This window comes from Pan troglodytes, chromosome 12 (genome assembly GCF_028858775.2).
Source record: "Pan troglodytes isolate AG18354 chromosome 12, NHGRI_mPanTro3-v2.0_pri, whole genome shotgun sequence".
Taxonomy (NCBI): Eukaryota; Metazoa; Chordata; class Mammalia; order Primates; family Hominidae; genus Pan; species Pan troglodytes.
Window position 1 is genome coordinate 60,442,784 of NC_072410.2, and position 25,714 is coordinate 60,468,497.

At 42.4% G+C, this 25,714-nt stretch overlaps 1 long non-coding RNA gene and 1 other non-coding gene across 2 annotated transcripts in view; both read right to left on the minus strand.

Annotated features, from left to right (window-relative positions):
* The window catches only part of LOC129143133 (uncharacterized), a 206,483-nt gene that overhangs the window by 157,266 nt on the left and 23,503 nt on the right, over window positions 1-25,714 (minus strand). The window contains exon 2 of the long non-coding RNA XR_008546258.2: window positions 2,486-2,552. This is a non-coding gene — a long non-coding RNA (uncharacterized LOC129143133). The remainder of the gene's footprint in view (window positions 1-2,485; window positions 2,553-25,714) is intronic.
* LOC112208280 (small nucleolar RNA U13) lies at window positions 9,926-10,029 on the minus strand. Its single transcript, XR_002942694.1, has one exon. It is a non-coding gene; the product is annotated as a small nucleolar RNA U13 (small nucleolar RNA).

Sequence of the window (25,714 nt, forward strand, 5' to 3'; positions counted from 1 at the left end):
CTTTTCCTTATTTTGGACATGTGTGAAGAGGGGGCTAGGACCAAGAGGGGAAACAGCAAGTTCATCATGAAATGTTAAGTGACAATAGATAGGATATTAAACTAGATCACAGACACGCACAGAGATATTAAACTAGATCATCATACACACACACACACACACATATATATATATGCACATACACATACATTCTGTGATGGTTAATTTTATGTCTCAGTTTGACTGGGCTTAGGAATGTATAGCTAACTGGTAAAACATTCTCTCTGGGTGTGTCTGTGAGGATGTTTCTGGAAGAGATTAGCATCGGGATCAGCAGACTGAGTAAAGAAGATACCCTCACCAATGTGGGTGGGCATGATCCAATCTGTTGAGAACCCAAATAGAATGAAAAGGCGGAGGAAGGGCGAATTCATTCTCTCAGCTAAAGTTTGGATATCCATCTTCTCAGGCCCTCAGACATCAGTGCTTCCAGTTCTTAGGCCTTCAGACTTAGACTGGGACTTGAACCATCAGCCTCCCACTTCTTAGGCCTTCAGACTCTGACCAGGATACACGCCATCCGCCACACCCCACCCTCTACCCTGTTCTTAGGTCTTTGGATTAGAACTGGGACTTATACCATTGACTTCCCTGGTTCTCAGGCCTTTGGGCTTGGACTGGAACTACATCACCAACTCTCCTGGTGTCTGAGACAGGAAAAACCAAATCTCTTTTCCTACTCTCACACACTCACCACTCAATACAATACTTCACCTCTAGTCACCAAAATGTGTGTCATCAGCCAATTCTCCATCAGGTGCCAACTGGGTATATACAATTTAACTCAATTCTGACATTATCTACCTGGAGTTAGCATCAGAAACCACAGGTTAAGGGCTCAGTCCCACAAGAAGTCCCAGGAGAGTGCCCCCACTTCAGATGCCAGTCACAAGTTCTCCAGGTTGTGACTGTACATCTGACCAACCAGCCATAAATTGGGAGTTTCCATGAATCCCTCCTCAGGTTCAATTAATTTGTTAGCGTGGCTTACAAAACTCAGGGAAACTATTTATGTTTACCCATTTATTATAAAGGACCTTAAAAAGAATACAGAAGAACAACCAAAGAGAAGAGATGCATGGGGTGAGATATGCAGGAAGGGGCATGGAGCTTCTGTGCCCTTGTCAGCACGCAACCCTCTGGTACCTCCATGTGTTCAGCAACCGGGAAGCTCTCTGAATCCCACAGCTCAGGGATTTTTATAGCAGCTTTATCACATAGGCATGATTGATTATCGACTCAGTCTCCAGTCCTTCTCTCCTTCCCAGAGGATGGGGGTTGAAGCTGAAAGTTCCAAGCTTCTAATCACGGCTTGGTCTTTCTGGTGACCAACTCCCATCCAGAAGCCTACCAAGAGTCACCTCATTAGAACAAAAGATCCTCCTATCACCCAAGAATTCCAAGGGATTGGGGGCTCTGTGCCAGGAACCAGGGACAGAGAACAAATATGTATTTCTTATTTTACCACAATGTCACAATCTACAGCTTACATATGGCAGATTATGGGACTTCTCAGCCTCCACAATCATGCAAAACAATCCGTCACAATATATATCTTTCTATATATCCATATACATCATATTAGTTCAGGCCGGGTGTGGCGGCTCACGCCTGTAGTCCCAGCACTTTGAGAGGCCGAGACGGGCACATCACTTAAGGTCAGGAGTTCAAGACCAGCATGGCCAACATGTTGAAACTCCGTCTCTACTAAAAATAAAAAATTAGCCGGGCATGGTGGTGAGCACCTGTGATCCCAGCTACTCAGGAGGCTGAGGCAGGAGAATTGCTTGAACCTGGGAGGCAGAGGTTGCAGTGAGCCGAGATCATGCCACCGCACTCCAGCCTGGGTGACAGAGCAAGACTCTATCTCAAAAATAAATTAATTAATTAACGTATATATCATATAGTTTCTGTTTCTTTGGTGAACCCTGACTAATACATACACACATTCACACACACACACACATACACACACATACGTGTTGATTTATTTTCTCTGTGTATTCTATATTCCCTTTAATTAGCAATGAGCATAATTACTTTTATAGTAAGAAACACATGAACATTATTTCAAAATGGAAAGAAAGAAGCAACAGACTACTCTTTTTTTTTTTTTTTTTAAAGACAAGGTCTCACTCTGTCACATAGGCTGGAGTGCAACGGCACCATCTCTGATTGCTGCAATCTCTGCCTCCAGAGTAGCTGGGACTACAGACACAAGCTACCACACCTGGCTAATTTTTGTAGAGACAGGGTTTCGCCATGTTGGCCAGGCTGGTCTCAAGCTCCCAGGCTCAAGCTATCCACCTGCCTCGGCCTCCCAAAGTGCTGGGATTACAGGCGTGAGCCACCGTGCCCAGCCAAGCAACAGACTATTGATGGAATTCCAAGTTAAAGAGAACACAAACTAAAGAGGTATGAGCGCCAGTCATAGCTGATTACTTACCTAGCTGCCATTTCTTCTTCCTTCTTGTAGGCAGAAACCTGATTTGATTCAGGGTCAGTATGCACAACTGAAAAAGATTAATCATAATTAGTCCAAAGCTCATCCTCATTGTCAGTAATTGGTTGGTCTAAGGGTAGTCACATGACTTAGTTCTGGCTAGTAAAACACAAGTGGGGCCGGGCACGGTGGCTCACACCTGTAATCCTAGCACTTTGGGAGGCCGAGGTAGGCAGATTGCCTGAGCTCAGGAGTTTGAGACCAGCCTGGGCAACACAGTGAAACCCCATCTCTATTAAAATACAAAAAATTAGCCAGGCATGGTGGCGTGCACCTGTAGTCCCAGCTACTCAGGAGGCTGAGGCAGAAGAGTTGCTCGAACCTGGGAGGTGGAGGTTGCAGTGAGCCAAGATCGTACCACTGCACTCCAGCCTGGGCCACAGAGCGAGACTCTGTCTCAAAAAAAAAAAAAAAAAAAAAAAAACACACACACACACACACACACACACACACACAAGTGGACACCTACTCATGGCTGTTAGGGAAGATTTTACTCATTCGTTAAAAATAAGAAAGAGAAAGAATCACAAGAGGAAAAGGTCCACTATATCCTCCTCCTTAACCATCTTGTTAAGGTGCTGTCATGTGAAGACAATACTCAGTGCTACAGCAGCCATCTGATGACCGCCAGGGAGATTTGTCAACATGCCAAGATGGCAGAAAGAAAAGTGAGAAGGCTCCTGGTCTCCAACGACACTATTGAGCCACCTAATTAACCCCAAAACTGCCCACTACTAACCAGACTTGTTATACAAAATAACTGTATTGTTTGTTTGTTTGTTTTGAGACATGGTCTCACTCTGTTGCCCAAGCTGTGGTGTGATCACAGCTCACTGCAGCCTCAACCTCCCAGGCTCAAGCGATCCTCCTGCCTCAGGCTCCTGAGTAGCTGGGACCACAGGCACATGCCACCATGCATGGCTAAGTTTTTTTATTTTTTATAGAGACAACGTCTCACTTTGTTGCCCAGGCCGGACTCGAACTCCTGGACTCAAGCAATCCTCCTGCCTCAGCCTCCCAAGGTGCTGGGATTACAGGCATGAGCCACCATGCCCAGCCCAATAACTGTATATTGTTGAAGCTATTTTAGTTGATATTATATTACCTGTGGCCAAATACATCCCCAAAAATGTTCACTATCAGGAGACAAGATTATTAACCAAGAGTTAAGGACATATTCAGATGGTTGAAGGCACAAGAAGAGGTAGGCATACTGAGTGGAACAGGTTAGACATGATATTCAAGATATTTAACAGCTGGTCCCTCATGGGCACAAAATACTCTGAAAGGGGACCAGCCCAGTCAGAATGGACCCCAGTTATAAATGATATGCCCATGCCAATGTATCCTAGCTGAATATCAGCCTTAGGGTAGTTACAAAAGACAAAACCGGGGGCTCAATTAACCCTATGTTTGGGGATAAATTTTCTTGGACCAGATTCCACCTACAATGTGCCTCTTTTGAAAGTCCTGCTTCTACCTTCTGAAGCCAAGCCTCTAACAGCTTTAAGCAGATCCGTGGCTGGCTCACTGCCAAAGACAGCACCTGGAAGTTGGCAGTTTACACCGTGAACTGATATTAATGTTTTTGCTATGGTGGTAGTGGTTTTGAACTTTCTTTTTAAATTGAAAGAGTAATACATGATCTTGGTATAAAAATACAAACTTTAAAGAGAAGCATAAAATAAAAATTAAGTCTCCCTTCCGTCCTGGTACTCCCAGCCTCATTCCCCAGAGGTACCTTATTAAAAATTTGTTGCATACACTTGCATAAATTTTCTGTATTTACACAAACGTATATATGCGTATATTTTTCAACACACACACAGGAGCCTACTTAGAAATGTTTATGTACTTTGCTATTCCTATTCACTATTTCTTTTCTTTTCTTTTTTTTTTTTTTGAGACGGAGTCTCGCTCTGTCGCTCAGGCTGGAGTGCGGTGGCGCGATCTCGGCTCACTGCAAGCTCCGCCTCCCGAGTTCACACCATTCTCCTGCCTCAGCCTCCAGAGTAGCTGGGACTATAGGCGCTTGTGACCACGCTCGGCTAATTTTTTGTATTTTTAGAAGACACGGGGTTTCACCGTGTTAGCCGGGATGGTCTCTATCTCCTGACCTCGTGATCCGCCTGCCTCGGCATCCCAAGGCAGAGGGATTACAGGCCTGAGCCACCGCGCCCAGCCCCTATTCACTATGTCTTAGATCTTAGTCCATATCTGCATATAAATCCACTTCTTTTTATTTACAACTGCATAGTATTTTATTGTATGGATGTAACATAATTTATTTAATGAGTCCTCTATTGATTAACATTTAGGGTGTTCACTATTACAAACAATGCTGTGATAAACACTGTATCAATTAGTGTTTTAGAATGAAAATAACAGAACACCCAACTATAAGTAAACCATAAGGATTTATTATCTTACATAACAAGAGATCTACAGCTAGGTGGTCCCAGGATGAGTTAATTTAGTGGTCCAACAATGTCATTAAGGGACCAAGTGTTTTCCATATTTCTCGTGCCATCTTCAGAGTGTTTGATTTTTTGCCCTGGGTTTGGAAGTAAGATGGCATCTACTGTCCCAGTCATCCCATCATGATTCAGTTCTGTTCAAAGACAAGAAATCAATTTCTCCTTGCACATCTCTTTTTCTCAGGGAGGAAAACTTTTCCCAGAAGCCCTGCCGCAGACTTCCCTTCACAAATCATTAGCTAGAACATACCCATCCATAAACCAATCACTGTTAAAGAGGGAAATAATTACTCTTATTGGCTTATACCAGTTAAGATTAATCCCTGGAGCTATGGAAGAACATGCTTCTCCTGATCACAGAACATCCTGATACCTGAAGAAACTCAAGGTCCTTGGCAAGAAGAAAGGATGAAATGTCTATTGGGTAGCAACCAAGAGGGTCTTCTACAAATACCATCTTTGTGTATATATGCAAGTATATGCATAGGACAAAGTCCTTGAAATAGACTTGCTGGATCAAAAGAGTATGTTCATTTTAAATGTTGATGGGCATCAGTGGATGAATGGTGTATTCGTTCATTTTCATCCTGCAATGAAGAAATAACTTGGACTGGGTAATTTATAAAGAAAGATAGGTTTGGCCGGGCACAGTGGCTCACGCCTGTAACCCCAGCCCTTTGGGAGGCCAAGGTGGGCAGATCGCCTAAGGTTGGGAGTTGGAGACCAGCCTGACCAACATGGAGAAACCCTATCTCTACTAAAAATACAAAATTAGCCAGGTGTGGTGGTGCATGCCTGTAATCCCAGCTACTCGGGAGGCTGAGGCAGGAGAATCCCTTGAACTTGGGAGGCAAAAGTTGTGATGAGCTGAGATCAAGCCATTGCACTCCAGCCTGGGCAACAAGAGTGAAACTCTGTCTCAAAACAAAACAAAACAAAAAAGAGGTTTAATGGACTCACACATGGCTGGGGAGGCCTCACAAACGTGGCAGAAGGTGAAGGAGGAGCAAAAGCACATCTTACATGGTGGCAGGCAAGAGAACATGTGCAGGGGAACTGCCCTTTATAAAACCATCAGATCTTGTGAGACTTATTCACTATCACAAGGACAGCATGGGGAAAACCCACCCCCGTGATTCAATTACCTTCTACTGGGTCCCTCCCATGACATGTGGGGATTATGGGAGCTACAATTCAAGATGAGATTTGGGTGGGGACACAGCAAAACCATATCAAATGGATAAACAAAATGTGGTATATACACAAAAGGGAATATTCAGCCTTAAAAAGAAATGAAATTCAGACACATGCAGCAACATGGACAGACTGAAGATATTATACCAAGTGAAATAAGCCAGATACAAAAGGACAAATATTGTACCTTTCCACTTACATGAGTAGAATAGTTAAATTCATACAGACGAAAAGTAGAATAGTGACTGCCAATGGTTGTGGGGGGAAGAAATTGGGAAGATGAAAAGTTCTAGAGATGGATGACGGTAATAATAGCACAACAATATCAATGTGCATAATATTATTGAACCATATGCTTAAAATGGTTAAAATTGTAAATTTTAAGTTATGTATAAATTTACCACAACTAAAAAAATAATGTTGCTAGATATTGCAAAAATGTCCCAAAGAGATTTTAACATTTAACTCTCTCACCCCTAGTGGATAGGGCAGTGCCTGGGTTCCCTATAATGTTTTGACTCCAGTGCAAACTCAAGGGTCCCCAAGTGGTAGCCAAGAAGTCCCCAAGGTCCCCAAGAAGCCAAGGGTCCCCAAGAAGGTATTGATGGATATAAGAGACCAGCAGTCCCTTTATTAGATCAGTAGCAGAAAAATCTGGTTTTAGAAGTAAAAGAAGACTCCCAGGAGGGGAGGGATGAGCAGGCAGTCTTCTTTTTATTTCTTGAGTTTCAACCATCTCTCTTTCCCTTTATTACTTCTACCCTACCATGGTGGCTCCAAGACTCTGTTGCTCCCCTTTAGCTCTGTGAGTTAAGTGAGGACAATAATCTAGTCCCCTGCTTACCCTTAAGAAAAATCATCCAAAAATTGGAAATTCAGCACAAAGATTACCGCATGCCCTTTCAAAGTCACATGACTGACTATTGTGTAACAACCTTCGTAACACTCATCTGATTTTCTAAGGGATATAACTTCATTTGACCTACTTATTATTTTTTTAAATAGAGACAAGGTCTTGCTTTGTTATCCAAGCTGAAGTGCAGTGGCAAAATCATAGCTCACTGCAGCCTTGGACCCCTGGGCTCAAGTGATCCTCCCACCTTGGCCTCCCAAAGTGTTGGGATTACAGGCATGAGCCACCGTGCCTGGCCTCTTGACTTACTATTTACAGTTGATCAGGCTAGGTTCTGAAAAGCTAGATTTAATCTATAAAATACTAATACATTTTGCAAAGTTTTTTATTTTATTTTTCCTGGTGGAGAGGTAAATGATTTCTCTCTGGTAGAAAAGATAAGCCCGAAGGTTACAGTTATTGCTCTGTCAGGACCTTTTTTGTATCTGACTCTGCCGTCTTTCTGCATTCTTCTTTTCACCAACTACATATAACCTTTGAACTGGTGTTGCCATCTTGCTGGTGTCCTCATCAGTGAGCTAAACACATCTTTGACAAGGGCTCACTTATGTTATATTCTTCACTATTTGAAAATTATATTTGACATCCTTAACACAGTTGTAGCAGGCTTTCAAAATGACTTTGCTAAATATGAAAGAATGGGAATAAACAGAAGAAATTTTAAAAGTATAAAAAAACCATCTCATCCATCCAGCTGCCCACTCACACCCTCAGACATCTCTAAAGTTAGACCATGAAGCAGATCAGAATTTGCTTTGAAGCCATTTTGAAATCTGGGGTTTGACTTTTCCCCCAGAGGATGGGCAGGACTGTCGAGGATAGCTGTGGGCATGTCCTCCCTCTTCTGGATCCCCCTACTGCCCCCCCCAACCCCCTACCCCCATCCCCTACTTGGATGGGACTTGATCTCTTCCAGTGCCCAAGAGTACAACCGCACCCTTACTCCTTAACGTGACTCAGATCTGACAGCTGGGAAATCCTCAGCCTCAGCAAGTTTCCCTTTCTGTTAACCTTTGCATCTAAATAGCTCAAGCTATGCATTCCTGGGGTTTTGTTCTGGTGGCCAGCTCCCATTCCCATTTCCTATTCCCACTGAATTCCTGTGCCTTGCACTGTGGCTGTTCCCTTCTCTTGGTCCTACCACTGGACCCTAGATCCCTCTTGATTTCTTGGAGCCATAACTTGCCCAAAGCAGCTGTGTGCAGCAGATCTCCATACAGCTTTGGAGAGACGTTCCTCCCAACACTGCACAGCCACCACTTTCACATTGACTGCTAGAATCCAGAAGCATCCCTGCCATTTTGCATGTTTTGCTGGCTCTCCCTTCTCAGGCCTCACACTGGGCTACCTGCACATTAAGTCAGCCCCTCCACTTTCCTTCCTCTAAACCAAGCTTGTCAAACCCGTGGCCCAGGATGGCTTTGAATGTGGCCCAACACAAATTCGTAAACTTTTTTTTTTTTTCCTTCAAGAACCGAACAGCAGTGAAAATGTTCATAAAATTTCTTAAAACATTATGTGGTGTTTTTTTTTAGTTTCTGTTTAAGTTCATCAGCATCATTAGCGTTAGTGTATTTTATATGTGGCCCAAGGCAATTCTTCTTCTAATGTGGCCCAGAGAAGCCAAAAGATTGGACACCCCTGCAAACCTTTCCACAGTCCCTCCCTTCTCTTCCCTGACCCTCTTTCCAGAACTATCTCCAGGAATTCAATATTCATCCTACCTTACTGGGCAGGACAATTCAAAATTATCTCCCAAAGGTCTCACATCCAAATACCCTCTTTGTGCCGCCCAATCTGCCCTGAAGCTGAGTCTCACCGTCAGCAACCCTAGGGGGCAGCAAGGTAATTTTCTAAGCTAAGAACCATTTCCCCTCAACGTAAGACATTTCTCTTAGTAAGAAGCAAAATGTTCTCCCACTACACGTGAAAGAACAATACAAACATACGGCAAAATGGAGGAAGAGAAGAATTTTTTTTTTTTTAGTGTCACGTAGCTCCCTGGGAAACTGCCTTTAATTCACCATATTTATACTCTCTCTCAGAGCCCCAAAAAGACCTGGATTAAGAATTTCCCACGGCGAGACACTGTGGCTCGCACCTATAACCCCAGCACTTTGGAAGGCCAAGGCAAGCGGATCACCTGAGGTCAGGAGTTTGAGACCAGCCTGGCCAACATGGTGAAACCCCCTCTCTACTAAAAATACAAAAATTAGCTGGGCGTGGTGGCATGCACCTGTAATCCCAGCTACTCGGGAGGCTGAGGCATGGGAATTGCTTGAACCCAGGAGGTGGAGGTTGCAGTAAGCCAAGATCGCACCACTGCACTCCAGCCTGGGTGACAGACTGAGGCTCTGTCTCAGAAAAAAAAAAAAAAAAAAAAAAAAAAAAGAATTTCCCTCTAGGGAAGATGAGGTTTTCCCAAAGGCAAGGCAAACCTTTTTGGCACAGGTAATTTGTGTCCTAGTCCACTCATGTAGTGTAAGGGCTCTTAGCTGGGGACCCTCGGGAGATGCTGTCAGCAGCTACCGCAGTACTCAGTACTGAAGCAGCTGCATGAAACTTGCTGAAGCAGCAAAATGCCCCTGCAGTGGGTGTCAATTCATCATCCCCACTTTTCAGCCGGCAAAGAAATCCAGAAACAGTTAAGCTGCATGTTGCAATTTCTTAAAATAGAACTTCCTAGTTTTAAGTTTCATCAAGCCTTCCATTGGTTTTACAGTATTATGCTTATGTCCTTCCCTCTCACATTGATTCTCCTTTTAATTATATTTTCTTCCTCTTTTTTTTTCTTTTTCACATCAGATGGATAATGTGCCGATGCCATAACAAGGTTTGAGGGAGGCACAGCTCACACGGGAACGCGAAAACCCAGGCATGATGCTTATGAACTACAGAAGGATCACATTGTCCCAGTGTTCACACTACTTTTAGGAGATTGCCCTCTGTGTGGAAAAGCTGGCCTAAGAAAGCTCTATGTTAACTTTGTTGCTGACTTTGATAATGAAGGCCACCAGACTGTAATTAGTCAATTTGGGCTGTCGTAACAAAATACTATAGGCTGAGTGTTTAAACAGGAATTTACTTCTCATAGTTCTGGAGGCTGGAAGTCTAAGATCAAGGTGCCAGCAAGTAGGTTCCATTCTGAAGCCTCTTCTCTTGGCTCACAGGCAGCCATCATCTTGCTGTGGGCTCACATGACCTCTTTGTGGTAGGAGAGCAAACTCTCTGGTGCCTCTTCTTATAAAACGCCAATCTCATTATGAAGGCCCCACCCTCATGAGCTCATCTAACTCTATCTCCAAAAGAAAATACTACCGTATTGGGGGTTAGAGCTTCAACATGTGAATTTGGGGTGGGGGGGTATAATTCAGTCCACAGCATAGGGTCTGTTTCCCAGTCTCAGCCTTTGGGGCAGTATCTTCAATTTCCAATCACATGATGTGAATTGACAACCAAGACCACAAGTTATGACTTAAACTCCACAAAGTTTCCCTCTTACATTCCATTACTAGAAACAAGGAAGCATTTTAAAAACTATTACCCTAGTTTTTTGCAGTCCTCTTAAAATACTTCACCAGATAGTAGATAGCAGCATTCTTTTGTATTTTGAAGTTTCTGCAGCATGGTCTTCTAAAGAAAAAGAGCTTAAGGCCAGGCGCAGTGGCTCATGCCTGTAATCCCAGCACTTTGGGAGACCAAGGTGGGCAGATCACCTGAGGTCAGGAGTTCGAGACCAGCCTGGCCAATATGGTGAAACCCCATCTCTACTGAAAATACAAAAAAAAAATTAGCAGGTGGGCCAGGTGCGGTCGCTCACTCCTGTAATCCCAGCACTTTAGGAGGCTAAGGCAGGCAGATCATGAGGTCAGGAGTTTGAGACCAGCCTGGCCATCATAGTGAAACTCCATCTCTACTAAAAATACAAAAAATTAGCCAGGCATGGTGGCGGGCGCCCATAATCCCAGCTACTCAGGAGGCTGAGGCAGGAGAATTGCTTGAACTCAGAGGCAGAGGTTGCAGTGAGTCGAGATTGTGCCACTGCACTCCAGCCCGGGCGACAGTGCAAGACTCCATCTCAAAAAAAAAAAAATTAGCCAGATACGGTGGCGGGTGCCCGTAATCCCAGCTACTCAGGAGGCTGAGGCAGGAGAATCGCTTGAACCCAGGACGCAGAGGTTGCAGTGAGCCAAGGTAGTGCCATTGCACTCCAGCCTGGGCAACAGGAACAAAAACTCAGTCTCAAAAAAAGAGAGAGAGAAAAAAAAAAGAGCTTCATACTAGATAAAGGACAAAGATGACAGTAATTTCCTCTTTGTCACAATCTAAAAACATCACAAAATGCTACATGTTAAAATACATTAAAAATACACGACTTTCTTTCCACCCTTTGATATTTTCATTTATGAGCTATGATTCATAAGAATGCTCTGTCACTGGAAAAGCACAAAAATCAAATTCACTGTGGCATGTTTACGATTACTACTAGAAAAATATATGGTGTTGATTCTCTAGGTGATTCTTATTCCTTTGGTCTTTTTCTGCTTTCCTCTTCCCTGTGTTGTTACAGTGTTGATTGTACAATCATTTACAGAACAATAGTAAATAATGTCAGCTAACATTTGGGGAATTCTTAACATGTGCCAGCCACTTGCCAAGTGTACATTCCCTCTCTCTTTTAATCCTCCCGAAAGCCTCATGAGGTAGATATTATTATCCATGAAACACAAAAAATATTAAATGTTAAGTACGTATAATTGTCTCCCTGCTCTTCAATTTCTAAGAAGGTAGATTCCTTGGAGGGTTCTTTATTTTACTTAAGGGGTGCTGCTGGGGACAGGACGTGGAAAAGTGAAGGGAGAGAGAGAAGGCTAAATTAGAATAAAGAGATGAAGACCCGGAAGGGCTGCGGGAGGGGGGCAGATTAAGGGGTGGAAGAGGAGAGTAAGGAGAAAGTGAAGGCAAAGATGAGGAGCTGGGAGGAACCTGGCAAGGGCTGGCAGGCTCAAGAGGAGGGGAAGGTGTCATGGCCACAACAGAGGGGAGGCGGATTTGTGTGGAAATAGTGGGACATTTGGAGAGGATTTTTCAAAGTTCTGGTACGTGAAGTATCACTTACTCTTTCTTCCATATCTCCAGGAAAATCTCAGCATTGAATCCGCCATATTTTATCTAATCCAAGATGTGAATGACTGTAAGATAGAATCGATGGCAAGATACATCATTTTTGGGCATGGTAGTACATACCTGTAGTGCCATTACTCGGGAGGCCGAGAGAGGATGATCTCACAAAGCCCAGGAGTTCTGGGATATAGTGTGCTATGCTGACTGGATGTCTGCATTAAGTTTGGCATCAATATGGTCACCTCTCAGGAGCAGAGGACCACCAGGGTGTCTAAGGAGAGGTGAACCCAGGTTGGAAACAGAGCAGGTCAAAATTCCGATGCTAATCAGTAGTGGGATGATGCCTATGAATAAACAGGCACCCCAGCCTGGAAAACTCATCTCTTTAAAAAAAAAAAAAAGACACATCATATTTTAGGAAGGAAGAAAGGTATGAAGGAAGAGAATTACCAATTACAAGCGCCCATCAGTTCAAAATGTGTCCCAATTTCAAAGAAATACAATATATTATACTTTAATCCTTTCACAGTCAGATTTATATCTTTTTGTTTTGTTTTTTAATGTGTCATTATCTGGCAAGGCCAGATCTGAGCTGCCCAGGAAGGGTCTGTTATACTTCAGTTACACCCGTTTTACAAAGGAGAAAAAGGCAAGCTGCACCTGCCTTTTCCATGTGTGAGTGTTGGGCCCCAGAGGCTGCAAATGCTTGGTTTTGCTCCTCAGCGGCCTCCACCCTGAGCTCAGTCATCCAGCTGAAAAAGACAATAGGAAGCTACCTATCTAACTAAAATTGGTCTCCTTATTAAATCCTATGGCAAATTCCTGTGATTTTGTGTTACCTTTGGCATCTTTTATTTTATTGTATTTTGTTTTTGAGACGGGGTCTCGCTCTGTCATGCAGGCTGAAGTGCAGTGTGCTGCAACCTCCGCCTCCCAGGTTCAAGCCATCCTGTCACCTCAGCCTCTCCAGTAGCTGGGACCACAGGCACACGCAACCATGCCCTGCTAATTTTTTGTATTTTTTGTAGAGACGGGGTTTCACCATGTTGCCCGGGCTGGTCCTGAACTCCTGGCTTCAAGTGATCTGCCCACCTCAGTCTCCCCAAGTGTTCAGCCTGGCGTTGGCATCCATTTTTAATCTTCCTCTAACACATCCAAACTCCTTGAAAAAGCTTAAATTCTCTCTCTGGGCTTTGAGATGTAAATTTGCTATCCTGTTTCCTCTAAAACTCAATAAAGCCTCCCTTTATGTGGGACAGATAAGCTTTAATTTGTTCTATTTACAAGACATAGTTTGAATCCAGCTATCCTTTTAAACTAGTGAATGTTATGTGTCTCATGGCTAGTTTTAAAAATCAAAGCTATAGGGCTGGTGTGGTGGCTCACGCCTGTAATCCAGGCATTTTGGGAGGCCAAGGGGGTTGGATCAATTGAGGTCAGGAGTTCGAGACCAGCCTGGCCAACATGGTGAAACCGCATCTCTACTAAAAATACAAAAATTAGTTGGGCATGGTAGCGGGCACCTACAGTCCCAGCTACTTGGGAGGCTGACGCACAAGAATCACTTGAACCTGGGAGGTGGAGGTTGCAGAGAGCCAAGATCATGCCACTGCACTCCAGCCTGGGCGACAGAGGAAGACTCTGTCTCACAAACTCCATCTCACAAACTCCTTCTCACACCAAAAAAAAAAAAAAAAAAATCAAACTATAAAGGCTTTACGTTTGTGTTTTTATGTATACATGTGTATGTATCTGTGTTTCTATATTGTCTACATGGTACCAAATTGACTTGTAAGTAAATGAATGCTCATAAATTAAGTAAACAAAACCAAAGTGCTTTTCAAGTTCATATGACTTTTTAGTAATCTTTGGTGAATAAAAATAATATTGGTTTAAGTATATGAAATTGAAACTACTAGAAATAAGGGAAAACAATCCTGTATGGTAAGTATACAAAAAACCCAAGATGTTTTTGGTGAGAAAAGAGTTATAAAAAGGCATAAGGACATGTGTTTTTGTTTTTAAAAAATACTTTTGTCTAGTTTTGCAGTTAAAAGTTGTTTCTTTTTCTCTCTCTCTCTCTCTTTTTCCTTTTTTTTGAGACAGGGTCTTAACTCTGTCACCCAGGCTGGAGTCCAATGACACATTCTCAGCTCACTGCAACCTCTGCCTCTCGACCTCAAGTGATCCTCCCACCTCAGCCTCCCAAGTAGCTGGGACTACAGGCACACATCACCACACCTGGCTAATTTTTGTATTTTTTGTAGAGACAGGGTTTCACCATGTTGCCCAGGCTGATCTTGAACTCCTGGGCTCCAGTGATCCTCCTGCCTTGGCTTCCCAAAGTGCTGGGATTATAGGCGTGAGCCACCACGCCCGGCCTTATTTCAAAATTTTAATGATATACATAAAATTGAGTGAATATAGAAAGTTGGGAAAAGAAAGAGAATAGAAAAAATTTCGTACCAGGTTAGGTTATAAAAGGCTTATGGAAATCTTGTGTGGTCAAAGCTAATTAAGAATAGATGAACTTATAAAGTTCATAAAGATGAGCTTATAAAGTTGTATTAAATTTAGCTTTAGTATCAATACACTGAAACATGGGTAAATTTTGGTTTTCTCTTTGAACAAAATTTTTGTGTACTACTAATAAAAGATAGTAAGCCGGGCACAGTGTCTCACACCTGTAATCCCTGCACTTTAGGAGGCCAAGGCAGGTGGATCACCTGAGGTCAGGAGTTCAAGACCAGCCTGGCCAACAAAAACCCTATCTCTACTAAAAATGCAAAAATGAGTTGGGCGCAGTGGCAGGCACCTATAATCCCAGCTACTTGGGAGGCTGAGGCAGGAGAATCGCTTGAGCCTAGGAGGCAGAGGTTGCAGTGAGCCGAGATTGCACCACTGCACTCCAGTCTGGGCAACAGAGTAAGACTCCGTCTCAAAAAAAAAAAGGAAGGACAGAAACAGATTCTGTGTACTTTATTAGATCTTTTAATTATTTGAATATTTGTCTCCTCTCTATCAAAAAGTAAAGATTTTTGCTTTTTAAAATCTTTTATAAATAAATTACAACTTTGGCTAAATGACTATTGTTTTACAGTGACCTGTGATCCTATTGTGATACAGTGTTTTAAACCTTTTAAACCTTTCCTATTTTGATGAAGTGTTTTCAAGCTTTTACATATTTCACAGGCTTCCCCAAATCAAACTTTATATTTAAAATTAAGTGTTTTCAACCTCAAACTAACTTTGAGATGTTCAAAGGGGCCCCTGAAGCATCCAAAAGAGAGCTCATAAGCAGGCCTATTGGTACGTTAAATTATATGGGAAGCACTGTCAAATAAAAAATGATGCTCAGCCTTTTTTTGAGTTATATTTGTATGAACATGTCATTAATGCGTTCAAAAATTGTATGCAAATCCTAAAAATCTGACATGTTATCAACTCATAATTATGGCGATTATGTAAAATTGTTGCAGACCACAGAAAATAACCAAGTTTTAAAAATCAATTATTTATTTAAGTATGGCCATTTTAAGTCCTGTTGTCCACAGTTAATTGCTTTATTTTGATACTTTTTTTCCTGAAAGCTCTTTGCAAATCCTAAATGTTGTGTCTTCAAGAAGGTTTGTGGAAAGGATGGAAAGAACTCTGACAAATACATGTTTCTGACAACATTGAGATCACACCATTGGACTAGGCAAAAAAACTTCAGAACACTAAAAAACAAAACAAAACTAGAAAACCTGGACTCGTAAAATCGCCCACCTAACATCAAGCAGAACAACAACTAATTAGATGGGACTGAACTGGTAGAAGACTGAAATGATTTTTTATGACTTTTTTTGTTTAACATATTGCTGATTTTTATGTTTTGTTTTCCAGAATTAAGAAAACTTTTTTCTTCTTATTTAAGGCTATTTATAGCTTACAGCAATTGAGTAAAGTGTACTTTCATAACAGATTTAAAACATTTACCTCTCTCTCTACCTAATCTCTCTAGAATTTGGAAACTATTTGTGAGTATTCTTATTTTATGACAATATAGTTATTTGCGTAAGTTCAGTAAGATTGTTTTCATCTGCCACAAAACACAATTGGAAAAACTGGTTATTTTACCAAGGCTTTAACTAGAATGTCATATTTTGAAATATGATTAGACTGCTTTGAGGGACTGGGGTTGACTTGTATGGAGCCAATAAAAAGCCCTTTGGAAAGACTGGCCTGGTACCTTGTCTACACAGTACTCTAATAAGGTTCCTAACCTTGAAGTAAGTAAAGAATGTCACTTTCTGACAGGCCGAGGAACCTCAAGTTATTTGGGGGACCTCAGGAAGAGAGAAATTCACTCAATTTGTATTGGTCTTACAGTCTTTGGCTTAACTCCTAAGCCTCAAGTGGCTTTTAAAAGACTAATTTGACATTTCTTATGAAGTTTCAGCAAAGCCAACTTAACAAGAGTCTGTATGATGAGTCACTATCGTTATTGCATTTTATGCAAATAACCAGGCCAAGTTAATGAAACTAAACTTATTTTACAGGTAAATTAGTCTTGCTATAAATATCTTTGGTAAAAATGAGAAAATGGCGAGAGAAAGCTTATCTTTCAGAAGAAAACTATAGTGCGTTAGATTCTAGCCCTGTCCATTTGTTTTTGAGGGGTTTGTTGTTGTTGCTGTTGTTATCCGGGCCGAATCCAGAATTTCAGTTTTCTCCAATATCTGGCTGCAGCTCTCCAGACTAATGTTTCCAATTGTTCTCCCATCCTTCTGACTTGGAATCACTAGAAATTAAAACTGTCTTTTCCCTAATGGCCTACAAGCTGAAGCTAGTCAGCTTGGCTTTGAAGAAAAATCACCACAACAACTTGTATTTGGACAAATGTTGTACATGCAAACTGCAAACCAGAAAAATCTGTCAGATTGCCACTAATCTTTGCAATGGACTGCCCTCCAAACTCTAGAAAAACTAGCTTATAGACTACTCCAGACATTAACCTTTGTTCTTCTGTTTCCACAGAAATGCCTCTTATTAAAGACTGCCCGCATCATATATAGAGGCATAGCTTTGACAACCCATCTGCAACACCGTCTTCTAGAATGATATACCACTGCTTAATTGGACTGGCCTATTCCCTGAAATGTGAGACTGGTTTAATTGGGCGTGGGGGAAAGTGCTTAGGTTTGTTCTTTTCTATGTGCTTATTCTCATCCTAATTTGTGTTATTTTCTCCCTTTGCAAATTTCTTGCCACTCAATTACTAACCTGATTTCTCTCTCCATAACTACCAATCCTATTTTAATAGGTAAAACTTCCTGAAAATAAAATTTCAAATGGGAGACTAAAAGAAACCAAATATATTTCCATATTTCACCCCAAAATATACTTTTTTTTTGAGACGGAGTCTCGCCTTGTGGCCCAGGCTAGAGTGCAATGGTGCGATCTCGGCTCACTGCAACCTCCACTTCTCAGGTTTGAGTGATTCTCCTGCCTCAGCTTCCCAAGTAGCTGGGATTACAGGCGTGCGCCACCACGCCTGACTAATTTTTTGTATCTTTAGTAGAGACGGGGTTTCACCATGTTGGCCAGGCTGGTGACTCCTGACCTTGTGATCTGCCTGCCTCGGCCTCCCAAAGTGCTGGGATTACAGGCATAAGCCACCACGCCTGGCCCCAAAATATACTTCTTTGACATATTCTGAGATGGCTATTCAGAGGACCTGCAGAAAGGAATAGCCCTGAAAAGCTGCCTTTTGTAGGAGAGATTTGCATTTATACAGAAAAATCTAGGTTAGTGAAATGAACAGTCATGCTTCCTCTGAGTGCCTCCACCCATCCTTTGTCCAGATCTAGAAAAGGTTACGTCAACCACAGGCTACCATCTATCCTTTTTGAGGGCAGCTCCGAGACTGTATTAGTTCATTTTCATACTGTTATAAAGAACTGCACAAGACTGGGTAGTTTATAAAGAAAAGAGGTTTAATTGACTCACAGTTCCACATGTCTGGGGAGGCCTCAGGAAACTTACAATCACGGCAGAAGGTGAAGGAGAAGCAAAGATCTTCTTCACATGGTGGCAGGAAAGAGAGACCGAGCAAGAGCAGGGAAAAGTGCCTTATAAAACCATCAGATCTCATGAGAACTCACTCACTGTCATGAGAACAGCATAAGGGAAAATGCCCCCATGATCCAATCACCTCCCACCTGGTTCCTCCGTCGACATGTGGGAATTATGGAGATAACCATTCGAGATGAGATTTGGGTACGGACACAGAGCTAAACCATATCAGAGACGACCTGAGATATTTCCATCTGTATAATAAGACAGCTTTTGCTTGACATCCTCTTCCATAACCTGTGCTGTCACCTCCCCCAGAGCCCAGGGAAACTTGTCCCCAGGCCACTGGTCTTTGGACTCATTCATTTTCCCTGAAAATCATTTACTGCCCCTCAAAAGAATTATCTCCCCACTCCCTTATGAAGAAGGGTACACAAGCTTCTGTACCCTACTGGGTTATTGGGTAATCATTCTCTCCTGTGATTCCTTGGTGCTATGCATGTTAAAAAAATTCTAATATGCCCTTTCTCCTATTAATCTGCTTTTTGTCAGCTGATTTTCTGTGAATCTTCAGAGGCTGAAGGATAAGTTTTGCCTTGGCCCCTACAAGAACAATCCCTAAACTATTTTTATAATTTATGATGTTGACTTTTTGAAGAATTCAAGCCATTTGTCTTTTAAAATGTCACATTGTCTCTGTGTGTGTCTGTGTGTGTGTTTATGCCTTTTTGTTTTGTTTTGTTTTGTTTTGGACAGAGTCTCGCTCTGTCACACAGGCTGGAGTGCAGTGGCACAATCTCGGCTCACTGCAACCTCCGCCTCCCAGGTTCAAGTGATTCCCCTGCCCCAGCCTCCCTAGTAGCTGGGATTACAGGCATGCACCAACACACCAGGCTAATTTTTGTATTTTTAGTAGAGATGGGGTTTCACCATGTTGGCCAGGCTAGTCTTGAACTCCTGACCTCAGGTGATCCACCCCCCTCGGCCTCAGCGAAGTGCTGGGATTACAGGCGTGAGCCAGAGCACCCGGCTTGTTTTGTTTCTTAACGCATCATTAATCATTAAGTCCAGATCTGAGCTGCTTGGGAAGGCTCTGTTATATCTGAGTACACACATTTTACTGAAGAGAAAACCGAGTCTCAGAGAAGCTGAGCTACTTCCCTCTGGGCTCACAGCTAATACATGGAGAGCCAAGATTCCAACCCAAGTAAGCTTGATTCAGCGTGTGTGTGTGGTGCAATTTACTTGGTTCCTTTATCACCTATGCTTCCTATTAAATTGAGGTTGGGGCTGGGCATAGTGGCTTGTGCATGTAGTCCCAGCTACTTGGGAGGCTGAGGTGGGGAGGATCACTTAAGTCTGGGAGGATCACTTATGCCATGATTGTGCCACTGCACTCCAGCCTGGGCAACAGAGTGAGACCTTGTCTGAAAAAGACAGTAATGAATAAATAAAGTAAATAAATAAAGGTTGGATGATTCAGGTTAAGCCATTTTGGTAAAATGATTTCATAGGTGATGCTTTATACCATGTCATGTCAGGTGTCCCACTCTTAGTGACCTACATTTGATTGCATGGTTAAAGTTCTGATCACCAGATATCTCCCTTTGCAATTAATAAATAACTCATAGAGTAACATGTTGGCACCATGCAAATATCCTGTCCTGCATTGTTCATTTTTGTAGCCCTCAGTTCCCAGCAGAGGCCATACCCAGTAGATGAATGAGTTCTACCTTGGCAAACTATGATTGAGCACAAGCACCCAAATCTCACCAAGACACTTCCTCTAATGAATTATTCTGGAGAAATGGAGACCCTGCAGGCCTGAGAGAAAGCAGGAGAGATCCCTGGGGCAGGTGCTGAGGGCTAACACAGCTTCTCCTGCCAATGCCTCAGGCTAAGTTCCCAGACACACTCTAAGTGCTTGGAAGGAGCTGCCTCCTTTTAGAGATTACTGGGGGAGGCTACCCACAGCTTGGTAGAAGCCAGAAAAACAAAAATTTAAAAAGCTGTCATTTCAAAGCTGGGAGCAGTTTTCTGTTTTGCAATAAACCAAAGACTCAACCTCCCTTTGTTCTTGGAAAAACACCTGCCTGGTTCATTAATTTTATGCAAATATTAAGCAGGAAATGTTTGAGCTAAATTGCTTTCTATAATAATGTAATAGGGTGTCTATGCTTTGCAGAGTCAAATCTCTTCAGAATTTGTTTCCTTAGGCAGTGATTTTTGTTTTGGGTGTGTGTGGGTGTTGGGGGTGCGGGTTGTGGGTATGGCGGTGCGTGTTGCCTAAATATGGTTTGAAAATTCTCTGTGCTTGAAAACTCGCGCTAGTTCCGGTAGAGATGGGCAGCAGGGGCGCCTGTACATAATCTCGCTGGTATCACAGGGGCACCATACCTGGAAGCTTTTTCAAACTAAGTGGAAGAATCCAAGCAGACTGGTTCCTGAGCTATCTGAGTCCAAACCCTGGGCATTCCCAGAACCCCTGAAGGGACATCCCAAGTGGTGGCTTAAGGCCATCTTAGCTGGCTACAAAAGTAAAATGTGACCTCATTGTGATACCAGTTGGATGTAGCATACAAAGTGTTGTTACACCAATATGCCTGCATAAAGCTCTGCTCTGAGAAAGCAGTGTGAGTGTTGACAGTCTGCACACAGTGGTAAAAGACACAGAAAGAAGGGCACCCCTCATTTCCTGGCAGCTTTGAGAGAGAACGAGAGGGGATATGTTGAGACCAGATCCTTTCCAATTTTAAACAGGCTAAGACTCTTCTTTGGCCAGGCCTGGAAGGTGGCTATGTACGCAGTGTCATTAAAAATGGAACAGTGCAAGTTCTGTCACCTGTTGACCTGGATCCATTATTCATGGGTCAGAATTTGGCCACACTGAAGTGGACCTCTTCACTGGGATGAATACATTATCCAAAGTTTCTTGATTCCTTAAATTCCTAAATACTGTAAACCTCTTGGCAATAAAGTTTGGGAAGAGTCCACCATTCTCCACTTATTATTATTATTTTTTTTAGATGGAGTCTCGCTCTGTCGCTCAGGCTGGAGTGCAATGGCTCAATCTCGGCTCACTACAACCCCCGCCTCCCGGGTTCAAGCAATTCTCCTGCCTCAGCCTCCTGAGTAGCTGGGACTACAGGCGTGCAACACCATGCCCAGATAATTTTTGTATTTTTAGTAGAGACAGGGTTTCACCATTTTGGCCAGGATGGTTTCGATCTCCCGATCTCGTGATGCACCTGTCTTAGCCTCCCAAAGTGCTGGGATTACAGGCGTGAGCCACCATGCCCGGCCCCACTTATCTCAAACTAACCATAAGCCCCTTGCCAAGTCACCAGGGGCAATGCAGCCCGAGGATGCGCCCTTTTTGCAGTCTTGAGTTGCACTGAGACAGATTCTCCGTGGAGAGTGGAGAGTGGGCAGGTGTGATTAAAGTGCAGGGCCTGGTCTGCCAAGGTGGCTCACACCTATATTCCCAATGCTTTGGGAGGCAGAGGTGGATGGATTGCTTGAGCCCAGCAGTTCAAGACTAGCCTAGACAACATAGGGGCATCCCATCTTTACAAAAATAAGAAAATTAGCAAGGCATGCTGTCACATGCCTATAGTCCCAGCTACTCAGGAGGCTGAGGTGGGAGGTGAGCTTGAGTCCAGGAATTTGAGGCAGCAGTGAGCCATGATTTTGCCACTGGACTCCAGCCTGGGTGACAGAGTGAGTCTCTGTCTCAGGGGGGAATAAAATGCACAGGGCCTAAGACCTCAAAATCTTAAGCCCCACCTCCTCCCCATTAACTCCACCCACAAATGTTTACTTCTCCAAATAGCCAAATAATCACTGAGTGCTGAGCCTTCAAATTGACACTGATTTCATCGTAGATGCCAAGCATTCTACATGATTGAGGTTTGAGGTTGTGCACATTTTCTAGTTTTGTAGAAGACTGGGTTTTCTACATATTTTCCGTAACATTTTTTTGTTTGATTTTGGAGAGAGTGAGATCAAAATAACTTTTTAGAGACGACTTTTTCTGACATCTCTAAGAGTCGTCTTTTTCTCCATCTTCAGTTGTTTTGTGCAGTTATTTTGTACAGTTGTTTCCAATTCTTGCCCTTTTGTGAAAAGCTTTTGAAATGACTAATTGTCTTTCAATTGATCTTTAATTGCCTCCCACCAATTCTGATATAAAGTGTTCTCATTGTCATTAATTTTCTAAGTAATTTGTAACTTTAGTTTTGATTATCTATTTAACCCAAGAGTTATTTAAAGGGTGTTTTTAGTTTTCTAAGAGAGTAGGGGTGGGTTTTTTTGTTTGTTTGTTGTTTGTTTGTTTTTTGGCTATTCTACTGATTGTTCTCTTTTAGCTTTATTGTATCATGGTGTAAAGGAGTCCCTGTAATTTGTTTTTGTAATTTGTTTCAATTTTCTTGATTGCTTGATGATACAATCAAGCAATTCACATTTCTTGATGACACATGGTCAATTATCAGGAATGCTCCTTGAAAGTTTGAAAATAAAAAGTATTCTCTATTTGTTACAAAATATATAATAATAACAGCATATTATAATTGTGTATAATTATAATATATAATATGTTAAATCAAGCTTATTAATTGTGTTATTCTAGTGCTTAAGCTTTTTGGTCTCGGGATCTATTTACATTCTTTTTTTGTTTTTTGTTTTTGAGACAGGGTCTCATTCTGTCCCCCAGGCTGGAGTGTAGTGGCACGATCTTGGCTCACTGCAACCTCCGCCTCCTGGGTTCAAGCAATTCTCATACCTCAGCCTCTCGAGTAGCTAGGACTACAGGCACGCGCCACCATGCCTGGCTAACTTTGTATTTTTAGTAGAGACAGGGTTTTGCCATGTTGGCCAGGCTGGTCTCAAACTGCTGACCTCAAGTGATCCACCCACCTTGGCTTCGCAAAGTGATGGGATTACAGGCAAGACCCACCATGCCTGGCCCCATTTACATTCTTAACAACTTTATTTTTTAAATATGTAAATAATTATAGACATTAATATAATATAAAGAATTTTATATAACATTAAATATAACTATATATCACAATAATGAGCATATTACATACTAATAGAAATAAAATATTTTATGAAAATAATATTTTCCCAAAATAAAATAAAACAGAAGAGTAGACTTGTTTTGCATCTTTGCAAATCTCTGTAATATCTGACTTAATAAAAGACAGCTGGATTCTCATATCTGTTTGCAGTCAATCTGTTGTTATATTGCTTTGGCTGAAGTATATGAAAAAAATGGATATTACACATATATGTAGGTGGAAAATGGAGAATTTTAAAAATAGCCTTTTGGCCAGACATGGTGGCTCACACCTGTAATCCCAGCACTTTGGGAGGCCGAGACAGGAAGATCACTTGAGGTCAGGAGTTCAAGACCAGCCTGGCCAATATGGTGAAACCCCATTTCTACTAAAAATACAATTAGCTGGGTGTGGTGGCGGGCACCTGTAATCCCAGCTACTTGTGAGGCTGAGGCAGGAGAATCGCTTGAACCTGGGAGGCGGAGGTTGTAGTGAGCCGAGATCCTGCCACTGCACTCCACCCTGGGTGACAACAGTGAGACTCTGTCTCAAAAAAAAAAAAAAAATAGCATTTTAAGCCAGCCTTGGTGGTGCACACCTGTAGTCCCAGCTACTGGGGAAGCTGAGGTGGGAGGATCATTTGAGCCTAGGAGTTCAAGGCCAGCCTATGCAATATAGTAAGACACCTCATCTCTAAAAAGCAAACCAAAAAAAGCCTTTTCCAATAATTGTATATATTCTTCTTTGATACTAAACTTCTAAGTGCAAGTGGTAGTTTCTTAGAAGTTATTTGCAATAGGGAATCTGAAACCTAACAATGAATATTTTGTACACTGTTACTGTGAAATCTATTGGTCTCGCTCTGCTGCCCAGGACAGAGTACAGTGCTGCAATCACGGCTCACTGCAGGCTCGAACTCCTGGACTCAAGAAATCCCTCTGCTTCAGACTCCCAAACAGCTGGAACAACAGGTACTTGCCACCACGACTGGCTAATTTTTCAATTTTTTGTAGAGACGGGCAGGGCAGGGCAGGGTAGAGATCTCTTTTTTGTTGCCCAGGCTAGTCTGAAACTCCTAGCCTCAAGCAATCCTCCTGCCTCAGCCTCCCAGAGAGCTGGGATTACAGGTGGTGATTCCTCCCCAGGCCTGTTTGTTTGTATGTTGATTTCCCCATAGTGTAAGTTTGTGAATATATATTTCTATCATTTTGCTTTATATGTCTTGAAGATATGTTGTTAGAAACGTTAAGTGTTTATGGAAATTTGTTATCGTCTTCATGCATAGTATTTTTTACCACTATGCAACATCCCTCTTTGTTAATTATAAGTTTTTGCCTTGAGATTACTTATCTGATAGTAATATTGCTATACTTTCACATTCACCTGCTATGTTTTTCTCTTTTAATTAAAATTTTATTCTTATGAAAGTAATACATATACACAGTTTTGCTTTGTTTTTAAGTATAGTAATAATACTATAAGACCTCCAACAAAAAACAGCAGGACCTGCCCTACCACTGTCTACCAACCAACCTCATTCTCAGAGGCAACCACTCAAACATTTGTATTTATTCTACATTCCTAAATAATATGCGTATACCTTCACTGACTATATAGACTTCAGTTATTCTCCTTGGAACTGACTTCTTCATAATGCTTGTTGCCTCATTAGTGACCCAAATGACAAATAATATTGAGCATCTCTTCTTGTGCTTATGTGCCATCCATATATCCTGTTTGGTGAGGGGTCTATTCAGATTTTTCCATTTATTTATTTATTTACTTATTTATTTATAAGATGGAGTCTCACTCTCTCGCCCAGGCTGGAGTGCAGTGGTGTGATCTTGGCTCGCTGCAACCTCCACCTCCCAGGTTCAAGAGATTCTCCTGCCTCAGCCTCCCGAGTAGCTGGGACTACAGGTGAGCACGACCATGCCCAGCTAACTTTTGTATTTTTAGTAGAGACAAGGTTTCACCATGTTGGCCAGGCTGGTCTTGAACTCCTGACCTCAGGTGATCCACCTGCCTCGGCCTCCCAAAGTGCTGGGATTACAGGTGTGAGCTACCACGCCCAGCCTAAATTTTCCCCTTTTTAAGTTTGGGTATTTTATTTTCTTACTGTTGAGCTTTGAGAGTTCATTATATATTCTAGATACAAGTCCTTTATTAGAAATATGGTTTGCAGGCTGGGCGTGGTGGTTCATGTCTGTAATCCCAGCACTTTGGGAGGCTGAGGCGGGTGGATCACCTGAGGCCGGGAGTTCGAGACCAGCCTGACCAACATGGAGAAACCCCAACTCCACTAAAATACAAAATTAGCCGGGCATGGTGGCACATGCCTGTA